General features: G+C 42.9%; 1 long non-coding RNA gene across 3 annotated transcripts in view; it reads left to right on the forward strand.

Moving 5' to 3' along the window:
* Positions 1-13,472, forward strand: part of LOC111749600 (uncharacterized) — a 183,009-nt gene that overhangs the window by 113,791 nt on the left and 55,746 nt on the right. Inside the window, exon 1 of one of the 3 annotated variants that reach the window (XR_002784837.2) lies at positions 1,769-2,741. The exons of the other annotated variants lie outside the window; for them this stretch is intronic. This is a non-coding gene — a long non-coding RNA (uncharacterized LOC111749600). Of the gene's footprint in view, positions 1-1,768; positions 2,742-13,472 lie in introns of those variants that run through there. 3 annotated transcript variants of the gene reach the window in all.

Consider the following 13,472-nt stretch of genomic DNA (forward strand, 5'->3'; position numbering starts at 1 on the left):
TCTGTGACCCAGTGGGGGATTCCAGATGCCACATGAGAGCACACAGTCATCCACTCTGTAGGGCAGAGGAGGCTCTTCGGCAGTGAATCACGGTGTAGTGGCAACTCTGATCAGGACGTGTCTATCCTTTATGTCCTTGGACTGCAGGCCCCTCCTGCCTCTCCCACTCTTCATAGTGACTGGAAGGTAGCCAGCCTTCTCTTCACTTGTGAGCTCTGAGTCTCCTAGATAGATGCTGATGCTCATGGTGGGGCGGGGTGGGGGGGGGGTAGAGGGCGGGGTGGTGTGGGGATCAGTCATCTGATGTGGCCCTGCCAGTATGCTCAGCCTGGGCACAGTGGCCCTGAGTCCTGATGTGTCAGTGTGCTCGAGTGCTCTGGCTGGTGGCAGGTCAGTAACGTCTGCACTTGGCTGTATCCTGGTGTGCCCTCCCTCCAGGATGCCTGGGAGACTAGACAGTGCTGGTTGCTGAGGAAGCAAAACCAGAATGTTGATGGCTTCCTGTCTTTTTCAAGCTTTCATTCCTCCTGAGCACTTTGTAATCTCTTGTACAGGTGCTGTTCTTTGTCTTTTTCCCTTGAGTTTGGAAATAACTAGGGAAATATTCACTGTTGGACTAAAATGTCACTTGAAAAAAATCCTTTTTTTTTTTGTTTCTTTAAGGCATTTTTTTTTTTCTGGCTTTGTTAAAAACTGCTTTTTCCCCTTTGTGCTTTTCCTTTTTAGTATCCTGATCTTAAGGTTTCTCAAGCCTCCTCAGCATTGTGAGTGTGTGTACACGTGAGTATATACACATTTGCACACAAGAGTGCATGTGTGTGTGTGTCTGTGGTGGTGGGTTGTGTTGTTTTTTAGAGGAAGAATTCCCAGGGAGCACCGTGTCCTGAGTTTTGTTGGCTAAGGTGCTGCTTAGTACAGATTTTAGTACAAACTTGCCTGAGGGTGGCCTTGTCCTATTTTTCTCTTAGATGGTTCTGGTATTTATACGGCTTAGGAGATGGACCTTCTGGATTTTCCAGATAAAGAGCTCAGGCCTAGGCAGTGGTGGGTGGTGGGTGGGGGAATAGGACGCCTGGTTGTACTTTAGCTTTAGACAGCGGGAACGTGTCTGCTTTGCCTGAAAGATTTCCTTGGCTGGAGTGGAATGGCAGGCCGGAAGTCTGGGAGAAGGTCAACCGACAGGAACGCCCAGGCTAGTGCTTTGACGTGAACAGCTGTTTTCCACCTCTCCTTGTTCAGCCCACTTTTCAGGAGTTCGTGCTCGCGCCCAGGGCCAGGTGTGAGAGCTCTTGCCCCACTGGGGGCCCAGAGGGCCAGGACTGTGAAGAGACAGGCCTGTGGGCCAGGGAGGGCTCGCCTCTGCGTCCTGCAACCTGTTCCTCGCCGCCCTTGCAAAGTGAGGCAGGGACATGACTGCCTCTGCTTCCGGATGCCCCGCATTTATGTTTTGGGGGAAGGAAGGCTCAGCTCAGAAGTCTCCTTGCTGCCGGCCGCACGCCGCGTGTCTCCGGGTCCTGAGAGGCTCAGGGCGGCTGGTTACGGACAAGCCGTACCATTGTGGTGTGCTGACTCAGCCGACCCGGCACCGCTGCTGGTCACCGCGGGGTTTGCGTCTGCGCTATGGGCACCGGGTGCCACTAGAGCGGCCGGACAGGCAGCAGGTTCGCTCGCGGTCGGTGACTCGCATGGCCGCGGAGACCAAAGTCAGCGAACGTTAGAGCAGAGGTTCTGTGCTGGGTACCGAAAAGACACACTATGGTCAGTATTTACCGTCAGCAGTTGCTGTAATAGTAATTCAGCTCAACATGCTGTGCCCTTGTGCCGGTCAGCTTTTATATATTTAAAAAAAAAAAAAAAATTATATATTACACATCTATAAAAATATTTAAATTTTCATGTATTTTTATTTAAAAAAATGAAATAGTAAAGTTTACTAAAATAAAAATGATGTGGCATTTCTTGAACGACTAAATGAATGCACCCATACATATTATGTTTGTGGAAATGTCCCTGACACAAAAATGCATGCATGTCTGTGCCTCAGCAGAATGTGGGTCCATCTTTAAGGAACATTTTTAGGTACAACTTCAAGATGTCTGAAAAATGAAATAAAGCAAATGCAGTTTTAGAAGTGCTTCAGTGGAGCCCTGGTGGTGTAGTGGTTAAGAGCTTGACTGCTAAATACTTAGAAACCCTAAGGGAGAGTTCTGCTGTGCCCGATAGGGTTCACCATAAGTCAGAATTGACCGGCTGGCAACGGGTTTGGCTTGGTTATCTGCCTTTTCCTCTTTCCTTCTGTAATGCTGTACACGTGACTTACTGCTTTACGCTTTCCCTGTCCCAGGTGTGAAGTCCATGAAACGCCTCCTTCTTGCTGTGCCCAGGTGCCAGTGTGTTTTAAATGGTTCCACTTCACAGGACTCAAGTGGCTCAGCTGGAACAATTCCTACTGCAGAGAAGGGCCAGGTTCTCCACTTAACCTTTGTCTTAGAGACAGACAGTTTAAGAATGAACTGAACTTACCTTGTTTTCCCTTGCATGTTTTCCAATCTCTGCCATTCCTGCCTTCCCCTGCTTGGCGTGAGAGCAGCCCTGCCCAGCAGTGCCTCTCTGGAAGTGTGGCTGACTGGCGAGGCCAGTGATCTGCTGCGCAGTGTGGACTGTGGGGTCCACGATCAGGAGGATACCTCACACAGAGGCCATAGACCCACAAGGACCCTACTTCTCCCTCTGACAGCCAGGTAGGCAGCAGGGCAATATACGAGGGTCTGCCAGTCCTTTCTCTGAGGGGCTATGCTTGGTCTTTCTCTTCATTGTCTTTCTCTTGAGTAAGCCATTCTTCCCAAGGCTGATTTCCTTTGCAGAGACATAATAGTAATGCTCAATCTCCTTTTCTTTGAAGACTTGGACTTTGTGTTGGCTTCTGTTTGTGAGATTTTGGCAAAGGGATACCCTGACTAGAGCTAAGGAATGATGAAGCGGAGTGCGGTGGGAGCTCTGCCTTGCCCCAGAAGTGCTGTGTGACCTTGAGCAGCTGGCCACAGGGAGGGATGTATCCGTGGCTCGTGATCCCTCCAGCCCCCACGTGATAGTAAAGCTCTGGGTCGCTGGCTGTTTTCACAGATAGAGACTGGCCAAAGAGAGCTAATATAATGCAGGGAACTGAGTCTGTCCAACTTCCTGCCTTGTCTATCAGTGAACTGGTGCTCACAGTATCCTTGGCTAGGGTATGCGGACCTTGCTGCCTGAGAGGCTGAGTGCCAGGAGTTAAACGAGGAGGCAGTGTTCAGGTTTTCTGAGTTGTCTGTGAGAAAGTGGGAGTGTATAGTAAATTCCTGGATATAAATTTCCAGGGAGTATGACAGGTAGTGAAATGAAGCTTTTATTCTGTACTCTTTTAAGTAATTTAACTGATTACAATATTTTATTTTAATTGTGCTCTAAGTGAAAGTTTACAATTCAAGTCAGTTTCTCATACAAAAGCTTATACACACATTATTATGTGACCCTAGTTGCTCTCCCTGTAATGTGACAGGATACTCCTCCTCTCCACCCTGTATTCCCCTTGTCCATTCAACCAGCTCCTGTCCCCCCTCTGCCTTCTCATCTCACCTCCAGACAGGAGCTGCCCACTTAGTCTCATGTGTTTACTTGATCTAAGAACCACACTCCTCACCAGTATTGTTTTATGTCTTATAGTCCAGTATAATCTTTGTCTGAAGAGTTGGCTTTAGGAATGGTTTTAGTTTTGTGCTAACAGAGAGTCCGGGGGCCATGTCCTCTGGGGTCCTTCCAGTCTCAGTCAGACCATTAAGTCTGGTCTTTTCTCCTGCTCCATCAGGGACTCTCTTGTCTTCCCTGTCAGGGCAGTCATTGCTTGTAGCCGGGCACCATCTAGTTCTTCTGGTCTCAGGCTGATGGAGTCTCAGGTTTATGTGGCCCTTTCTTTCTCCTGGGCTTGTATTTTCCTTGTGTCTTTGATGTTCTTCATTCTCTTTTGCTCCAGGTAGGTTGGGACCAACTGATGCATCTTAGATGGCTGCTTGCTACCTTTTAAGACTCTAGGCACCACTCACCAAAGTGGGATGCAGAACAGTTTCTTAGTAAATTTTGTTATGCCAGTTGACCTAGACGGCTGGTAAAACCATGGTCCCCAGAGTACCGCCCCTGCTAGTCTGTCCCTTGAAGTGTTTTTGCGACTGATGAATTTCACTTAGGATAATGTCTTCCAGATTCATCCATGTTATGAGATGTTTCACAGCTTAGTCATTGTTCTTTATTGTTGTGTAGTATTCCATTGTGTAAATATACCATAATTAGTTTATCCATTTATATATTGATGGGGAGGGACCTACATTGTTTCTGTCTTTTTGTTGTTGTAAGCAGTGCTGCAGTGAACATGGGTGTACCTATATCTGTTTGAGTGAGGGCTCTTATTTCTCTAGGATATATTCCAAGGAGTGAGATGGGGGATCGTATAAGAGTTCTATTTCTAGCTTTTTTTAATTTTAATTTTTATCATGCTTTAAGTGAAAGTTTATAAATCAAGTCAGTCTCTCATACAAAAATTTATATACACCTTGCTATATACTACTAATTGCTCTCGCCCTGATGAGACAGCCCATTCCTTCCTTCCACTTTCTCTTTTCATGTCCATTCCAGCCAGCTTCTGACTGCCTCTGCTCTCTTATTTACCCTCCAGACAGGAGATGCCAACATAGTCTCAAGTGTCTGCTTGATCCAAGAAGATCGTTCTTCGGCTATATCATTTTCTATCCCACTGTCCAGTCCAATACTGGTGTGAGCAGTTGGCTTTGGGAATGGTTCCTGTCTTGGGCTAACAGAAGGTCTGGGGGCATGACCACCGGGGTCCTTCTAGTCTCAGTCAGACCATTAAGTTTGGTCTTTTTATGAGAATTTGGGGTCTGCATCCCACTGCTCTCCTGCTCCCTCAGGAGTTCTCTGTTGAGTTCCCTGTCAGGGCAGTCATTGATTGTAGCTGGGCATCTTCTAATTCTTCTGGTCTCAGGCTGATGTAGTCTCTGGTTCATGTGGCCCTTTCTGTCTCTTGGGCTCATAATTACCCTGTGTCCTTGCTATTCTTCATTCTTGTTTGCTCCAGGTATGTTGAGACCAATTGATGCATCTTAGATGGCTGCTTGCTAGTGTTTAAGACCCCAGACGCCGCTTTCCAAAGTGCGATGCAGAATGTTTCCTTAATAGATTTTTTTATGCCAGTTGACTTGGATGTCCCCTGAAACCATGGTCCCCAAACCCCCACCCTTGCTACTCTGGCCTTCGAAGCATTCAGTTTATTCAGGAAACTTCTTTGTTTTTGGTATAGTCCAGTTGTGCTGACCTCATCTGTATTGGGTGTTGTCTTTCCCTTCACCTAAAATAGTTCTTATCTACTAATTAGTGAATACACCTCTTCCTCCCTCCCTCCCTCCTCCCTCTCATAACCATCAATGAATATTTTCTTCTCTGTTTAAACTATTTCTCGAGTTCTTTTAATAGTGTTCTTATACAATTTTGTCCTTTTACAGCTGACTAATTTCACTCAGCATAATGCCTTCCAGATTCCTCCGCGTTATGAAATGTTTGACAGATTCATCAGTGTTCTTTATCGATGCATAGTATTCCATTGTGTGAATATAGCATAATTTATCCATTCATCTGTTGATGGAGACCTTGGTTGCTTCCATCTTTTTGCTGTTGTAAACAGTGCTGCAGTGAACATGGGCGTGCACATATCTGTTCATGTAAAGGCTCTTATTTCTCTAGGTTATATTCCAAGGAGTGGGATTGCTGGATCCTATGATGGTTCTATTTGTAGCTTTTTAAGGAAGTGCCAAATCGATTTCCAAAGTGGTTGTACCATTTGACATTCCCACCAGCAGTGTAGAAGTGTTCCAGTTTCTCTACAACCTCTCCAACATTTATTATTTTGTGTTTTTTAGATTAATGCCATTCTTGCTGGAGTGAGATGAAATCACGTTGTAGTTTTTTTTTTTTTTTATTAACTTTTATTGAGCTTCAAGTGAACGTTTACAATTCAAGTCAGTCTGTCACATATAAGTTGACATACATCTTACTCCGTACTCCCACTCGCTCTTCCCCTAATGAGTCAGCCCTTCCAGTCTCTCCTTTCGTGAAAACTTTGGCAGCCTCCAACTCTCTCTATCCTCTCATCCCCCCTCCAGACAGGAGATGCCAACACAGTCTCAAGTGTCCACCTGATATAATTAGCTCACTCTTCATCAGCATCTCTCTCCCACCCACTGTCCAGTCCCTTTAATGTCTGATGAATTGTCTTCGGGGATGGTTCCCATCCTGTGCCAACAGAAGGTTTGGGGACCATGGCCACCGGGATTCCTCTAGTCTCAGTCAGACCATTAAGTATGGTCTTTTTATGAGAATTTGGGGTCTGCATCCCACTGATCTTCTGCTCCCTCAGGGGTTCTCTGTTGTGCTCCCTGTGAGGGCAGTCATCGATTGTGGCTGGGCACCAACTAGTTCTTCTGGTCTCAGGATGATGTAGGTCTCTAGTTCATGTGACCCTTTCTGTCTCTTGGGCTCTTAGTTGTCGTGTGACCTTGGTATCCTTCATTCTCCTTTGCTCCAGGTGGGTTGAGACCAATTGATGCATCTTAGATGGCCACTTGTTAGCATTTAAGACCCCAGATGCCACATTTTAAAGTGGGATGCAGAATGTTTTCCTAATAGAATTATTTTGCCAATTGACTTAGAAGTCCCCTTAAACCATGGTTCCCAAACCCCCGCCCTTGCTCCGCTGACCTTTGAAGCATTCATTTTATCCCAGAAACTTCTTTGCTTTTGGTCCAGTCCAATTGAGCTGAACTTCCATGTATTGAGTGTTGTCCTTCCCTTCACCTAAAGCAGTTCTTATCTACTAATTAATCAATAAAAAACCCTTTCCTTCCCTCCCTCCCTCCCTCCCCCCTCCCCCCCTCGTTACCACAAAAGTATGTGTTCTCAGTTTTTACTGTTTCTCAAGATCTTATAATAGTGGTCTTATACAATATTTGTCCTTTTGCCTCTGACTAATTTCGCTCAGCATAATGCCTTCCAGGTTCCTCCATGTTATGAAATGTTTGACAGATTCGTCACTGTTCTTTATCGATGCGTAGTATTCCATTGTGTGAATATACCACAATTTATTTAACCATTCATCCGTTGATGGACACCTTGGTTGCTTCCAGCTTTTTGCTATTGTAAACAGAGCTGCAATAAACATGGGTGTGCATATATCTGTTTGTGTGAATGCTCTTGTATCTTTAGGGTATATTCCGAGGAGTGGGATTTCTGGGTTGTATGGTAGTTCTATTTCTAACTGTTTAAGATAACGCCAGATAGATTTCCAAAGTGGTTGTACCATTTTACATTCCCACCAGCAGTGTATAAGAGTTCCAATCTCTCCGCAGCCTCTCCAACATTTATTATTTTGTGTTTTTTGGATTAATGCCAGCCTTGTTGGAGTGAGATGGAATCTCATCGTAGTTTTAATTTGCATTTCTCTAATGGCTAATGATCGAGAGCATTTTCTCATGTATCTGTTGGCTGCCTGAATATCTTCTTTAGTGAAGTGTGTGTTCATATCCTTTGCCCACTTCTTGATTGGGTTGTTTGTCTTTTTGTGGTTGATTTTTGACAGAATCATGTAGATTTTAGAGATCAGGTGCTGGTTGGAGATGTCCTAGCTGAAAATTCTTTCCCAGTCTGTAGGTGGTCTTTTTACTCTTTTGGTGAAGTCTTTAGATGAGCATAGGTGTTTGATTTTTAGGAGCTCCCAGTTATCGGGTTTCTCTTCATCATTTTTGGTAATGTTTTGTATTCTGTTTATGCCTTGTATGAGGGCTCCTAGGGTTGTCCCTATTTTTTCTTCCATGATCTTTATCGTTTTAGTCTTTATGTTTAGGTTTTTGATCCACTTGGAGTTAGTTTTTGTGCATGGTGTGAGATATGGGTCCTGTTTCATTTTTTTGCAAATGGATATCCAGTTATGCCAGCACCATTTGTTAAAAAGACTATCTTTTCCCCAATTAACTGACACTGGGCCTTTGTCAAATATCAGCTGCTCATACATGGATGGATTTATATCTGGGTTCTCAATTCTGTTCCATTGGTCTATGTGCCTGTTGTTGTACCAGTACCAGGCTGTTTTGAGTACTGTGGCTGTGTAATAGTTTCTGAAATCAGGTAGAGTGAGGCCTCCCACTTTCTTCTTCTTTTTCAGTAATGCTTTGTTTATCCGAGGCTTCTTTCCCTTCAATATGAAATTGGTGATTTTTTTCTCTATCACCTTAAAAAATGACATTGGAATTTGGATTGGAAGTGCATTGTATGTATAGATGGCTTTTGGTAGAATAGATGTTTTTGCTATGTTAAGTCTTCCTATCCATGAGCAAGGTATGTTTTTCCACTTAACTATGTCCTTTTGAATTTCTTGTAGTAGAGCTTTGTAGTTTTCTTTGTATAGGTCTTTTACATCCTTGGTAAGATTTAGTCCTAAGTATTTTATCTTCTTGGAGGCTACTGTGAATGGTATTGATTTGGTTATTTCCTCTTCTGTGTTCTTTTTGTTGATGTAGGGGAATCCAAGTGATTATTGTATGTTTATTTTATAACCTGAGACTCTGCCAAACTCTTCTATTAGTTTCAGTAGTTTTCTGGAGGATTCCTTAGGGTTTTCTGTGTATAAGATCATGTCATCTGCAAATAGAGATAACTTTACTTCCTCCTTGCCAATGCGGATGCCTTTTATTTCTTTGTCTAGCCTAATTGCCCTGGCTAGGACTTCCAGCACGATGTTGAATAAGAGCGTTGATAAAGGGCATCCTTGTCTGGTTCCCGTTCTCAAGGGAAATGCTTTCAGGTTCTCTCCATTTAGAGTGATATTGGCTGTTGGCTTTGCATAAATAACCTTTATTATGTTGAGGAATTTTCCTTCAATTCCTGTTTTGGTGAGAGTTTTTGTCATAAATGGGTGTTGGACTTTGTCTAATGCCTTTTCTGCATCAATTGATAAGATCATGTGTTTTTTTCTTTTGTTTTATTTATGTGATGGATTACATTAATGGTTTTTCTGATATTAAACCAGCCTTGCATACCTGGTATAAATCCCACTTGATCGTGGTGAATTATTTTTTTGATATGTTGTTGAATTCTATTGGCTAGAATTTTGTTGAGGATTTTTGCATCTATGTTCATGAGGGATATAGGTCTATAATTTTCTTTTTTTGTAATGTCTTTACCTGGTTTTGGTATCAGGGAGATGGTGGCTTCATAGAATGAGTTGGGTAGTATTCCGTCATTTTGTGTGCTTTGAAATACCTTCAGTAGTAGTGGTGTTAACTCTTCTCTGAAAGTTTGGTAGAACTCTGCAGTGAAGCCGTCCGGGCCAGGGCTTTATTTTGTTGGGAGTTTTTTGATTACCGTTTCAATCTCTTTTTTTGTTATGGGTCTATTTAGTTGTTCGACTTCTGAATGTGTTAGTTTAGGTAGGTAGTGTTTTTCCAGGAATTCATCCATTTCTTCTAGGTTTGCAAATTTGTTAGAGTACAATTTTTTGTAATAATCTGATATGATTCTTTTAATTTCATTTGGTTCTGTTGTGATGTGGTCCTTTTCGTTTCTTATTCGGGTTGTTTGTTTCCTGTATTTCTTTAGTCAGTCTAGCCAGTGGTTTATCAATTTTGTGAATTTTTTCAAAGAACCAGCTTTTGGCTGTGTTAATTCTTTCAATTGTTTTTCTGTTCTCTAATTCATTTAGTTCAGCTCTAATTTTTATTATTTGTTTTCTTCTGGTGCCTGATGGATTCTTTTGTTGCTCACTTTCTATTTGTTCAAGTTGTAGGGACACTTCTCTGATTTAGGCTCTTTCTTCTTTTTGTATGTGTGCATTTATCGATATAAATTGGCCTCTGAGCACTGCTTTTGCTGTGTCCCATAGGTTTTGATAGGAAGTATTTTCATTCTCGTTGCATTGTAGGAATTTCCTTTTTCCGTCCTTGATGTCTTCTATAACCCAGTCTTTTTTCAGGAGGGTATTGTTCTTTTTCCAAGTACTAGATTTCTTTTCCCTAGTTTTTCTGTTATTGATTTCTAGTTTTATTGCCTTGTGGTCTGAGAAGATGCTTTGTAATATTTCGATGCTTTGGATTCTGCAAAGGTTTGTTTTATGACCTAATATGTGGCGTATTCTAGAGAATGTTCCATGTGTGCTAGAAAAAAAAGTATATCTTGCAGCAGTTGGGTGGAGAGTTCTGTATAAGTCAATGAGGTCAAGTTGGTTGATTGTTGTAATTAGGTCTTCCATGTCTGTATTGAGCTTCTTACTGGATGTCCTGTCCTTCTCCGAAAGTGGTGTGTTGAAGTCTCCTACTATAATTGTGGAGGTGTCTATCTCAGTTTTCAGTTCTGTTAAAATTAGATTTATGTATCTTGCAGCCCTGTCATTGGGTGCATAAATATTTAATATGGTTATGTCTTCCTGTTCAATTGTCCCTTTTATCATTATGTAGTGTCCTTCTTTATCCTTTGTGGTGGATTTAAGTCTAAAGTCTATTTTGTCAGAAATTAATATTGCTACTCCTCTTCTTTTTTGCTTATTGTTTGCTTGATATATTTTTTTCCATCCTTTGAGTTTTAGTTTGTTTGTGTCTCTAAGTCTAAGGTGTGTCTCTTGTAGGTAGCATATAGACGGATCGTGTTTCTTTATCCAGTCTGTGACTCTCTGTCTCTTTATTGGTGCATTTAGTCCATTTACATTCAGCGTAATTATAGATAAATAAGTGTTTAGTGTTGTCATTTTGATGCCTTTTTATGTGTTTTGTTGACAATTTCATTTTTCCACTTACTTTTCTGTGCTGAGACGTTTTTCTTAGTAAATTGTGAGATCCTCATTTTCGTAGTGTTTGACTTTATGTTTGTTGAGTCGTTACGTTTTTCTTGGCTTTTATCTTGAGTTATGGAGTTGTTTTATCTCTTTGTGGTTACCTTATTATTTACCCCTATTTTTCTAAGTAAAAACCTAACTTGTATCGTTCTATATCGCCTTGTATCACTCTCCATATGGCAGGTCTATGCCTCCTGTGTTTAATCCCTCTTTTTTATTATTGTGATCTTTTACAGATTGACTTCCGTGATTCCCTGTTATGAGAATTTTTTTGTTTTAATTAATCTTAATTTGTTTTTGTGATTTGATATCAGGATTTTGTGATTTGATATCAGGATGTTCTGTTTTGTGACCTTGTGTTGTGCTGGTATCTGATATTATTGGTTTTCTGACAAACAATATCCTTTAGTATTTCTTGTAGCTTTGGTTTGGTTTTTGCAAATTCTCTAAACTTGTGTTTATCTGTAAATATCTTAATTTCGCCTTCATATTTCAGAGAGAGTTTTGCTGGATATATGATCCTTGGCTGGCAGTTTTTCTCCTTCAGTGCTCTGTATACGTCGTCCCATTGCCTTCTTGCCTGCATGGTTTCTGCTGAGTAGTCTGAACTTATTCTTATTGATTCTCCCTTGAAGGAAACCTTTCTTTTCTCCCTGGCTGCTTTTAAAATTTTCTGTTTATCTTTGGTTTTGGCGAGTTTGATGATAATATGTCTTGGTGTTTTTCTTTTTGGATCAATCTTAAATGGGGTTCGATGAGCATCTTGGATAGATATCCTTTCGTCTTTCATGATGTCAGGGAAGTTTTGTGTCAGGAGTTCTTCAACTATTTTCTCTGTGTTTTCTGTCCTCCCTCCCTGTTCTGGGACTGCAATCACACTCAAGTTATCCTTCTTGATAGAGTCCCACATGATTCTTAGGGTTTCTTTAATTTTTTAAATTCTTTTATCTGATTTTTTTTCAGCTATGTTGGTGTTGATTCCCTGGTTCTCCAGATGTCCCAGTCTGCATTCTAATTGCTCGAGTCTGCTCCTCTGACTTCCTATTGCGTTGTCTAATTCTGTATTTTTATTGTTAATCTTTTGGATTTCTACATGCTGTCTCTCTATGGATTCTTGCAACTTATTAATTTTTCCACTATGTTCTTGAATAATCTTTTTGAGTTCTTCAACAGTTTTATCAGTGTGTTCCTTGGCTTTTTCTGCAGTTTGCCTTATTTCGTTTGTGATGTCTTGAAGCATTCTGTAAATTAGTTCTTTATATTCTGTATCTGATAATTCCAGGATTGTATCTTCATTTGGGAAAGATTTTGATTCTTTCGTTTGGGGGGTTATAGAAGGTGTCATGGTCTGCTTTTTTATGTGGTTTGATATGGACTGCTGTCTCCGAGCTATCACTGGGAAACTAGTTTTTCCAGAAAATCCGCTAAAAGAAAATGCAGTCAGATCCCTATCAGAATTGCCTTTGGATTATAACTGCCACCTTGTTCCCTGTAAGGATGAAAGTCTGAGATTTGGATCATATATGCTTGGCTGTGGCTGGTTCTGTGTTTTTAGTGCAATTAGGGTTGGAGTTTTGGTCCCTGGGTTTTTTTTTTTTTTTGTTGTTCCTTCTCTCAGGCCGAAAGAGTGGGTTAGGAAAAGACCAAAAGAAGAAAAAAAAAGTGGGGGGAAGCAAAGCTGCCTCGGAGCCGGAGCCGTTCTCCCTCTGGCTCAGGCAATTCCAATGTTTATGAAGCCGCCTGGGGAGGGTGGGGGAGGGATCAGCGAGATAGGAGAGTAGCACCTCAGAATATAGCCAGAGTTGCTTGTCTTGCTTGGAATGACTGTTATATCTGAGATTCCCGCGGGGCATGTCGCCTATGTGTGCTGGCTGTGTGGATATTGCCCCCGGGTATCTGGCCCTCTGAAGCCACCCGCTGCCAGTCCAAATCCTAGCGTCAAGGTTCCCCTGCTGGGACGCTTTACTCCCGGCTCCAAAATCAGTCGCTGCCTCTCGGGGACTTCTTGTCCCGCCAGCCGCGTCGCCGCGCTGCCCTCGCGAACCGGCTGGGCCCCCTTCCGGGGTTAGTTCAGGGGAGTGGAGCAGCTCCCCGTGCTTGTGCCATGACAGTGCCCAGTCAAAATCCCGGCGGCACGATTTCCCGGCTGGGACGCTGCTCTCCCAGCTCCAAGACCAGTCACTGCCTCCTGGGGACTTCTCCCACCGGCTGTGTCGCCACGCCGCCCGCGTGGACCAGCTGGGCCCCCTCCTGGGGTGAGTTCAGGGGGGTAGGGGTGGGCCCCTTGTTTGCGCCGTCAGCTCCCCTGGGCTGTGCCCTAAATTGGGCGTCAAAGGTTACCTGACTGGGACGCTGGCTCCAGGCTCTGAAAACAATCGCTGCTTCCCCGTATTTGTTCGTTTTCCGTCTCTAAATCTGTGTTTGTTGTTCAGGGTTCAGAGATTGTTATGTATGTGATCGATTCACTTGTTTTTCCGAGTCTTTGTTGCGAGAAGGTTCCGAGGTAGCGTCTACCTAGTCTGCCATCTTGGCCCCGCCTCCCTCATTGTAGTTT

Source organism: Loxodonta africana, chromosome 11, assembly GCF_030014295.1.
Source record: "Loxodonta africana isolate mLoxAfr1 chromosome 11, mLoxAfr1.hap2, whole genome shotgun sequence".
NCBI lineage: Eukaryota > Metazoa > Chordata > Mammalia > Proboscidea > Elephantidae > Loxodonta > Loxodonta africana.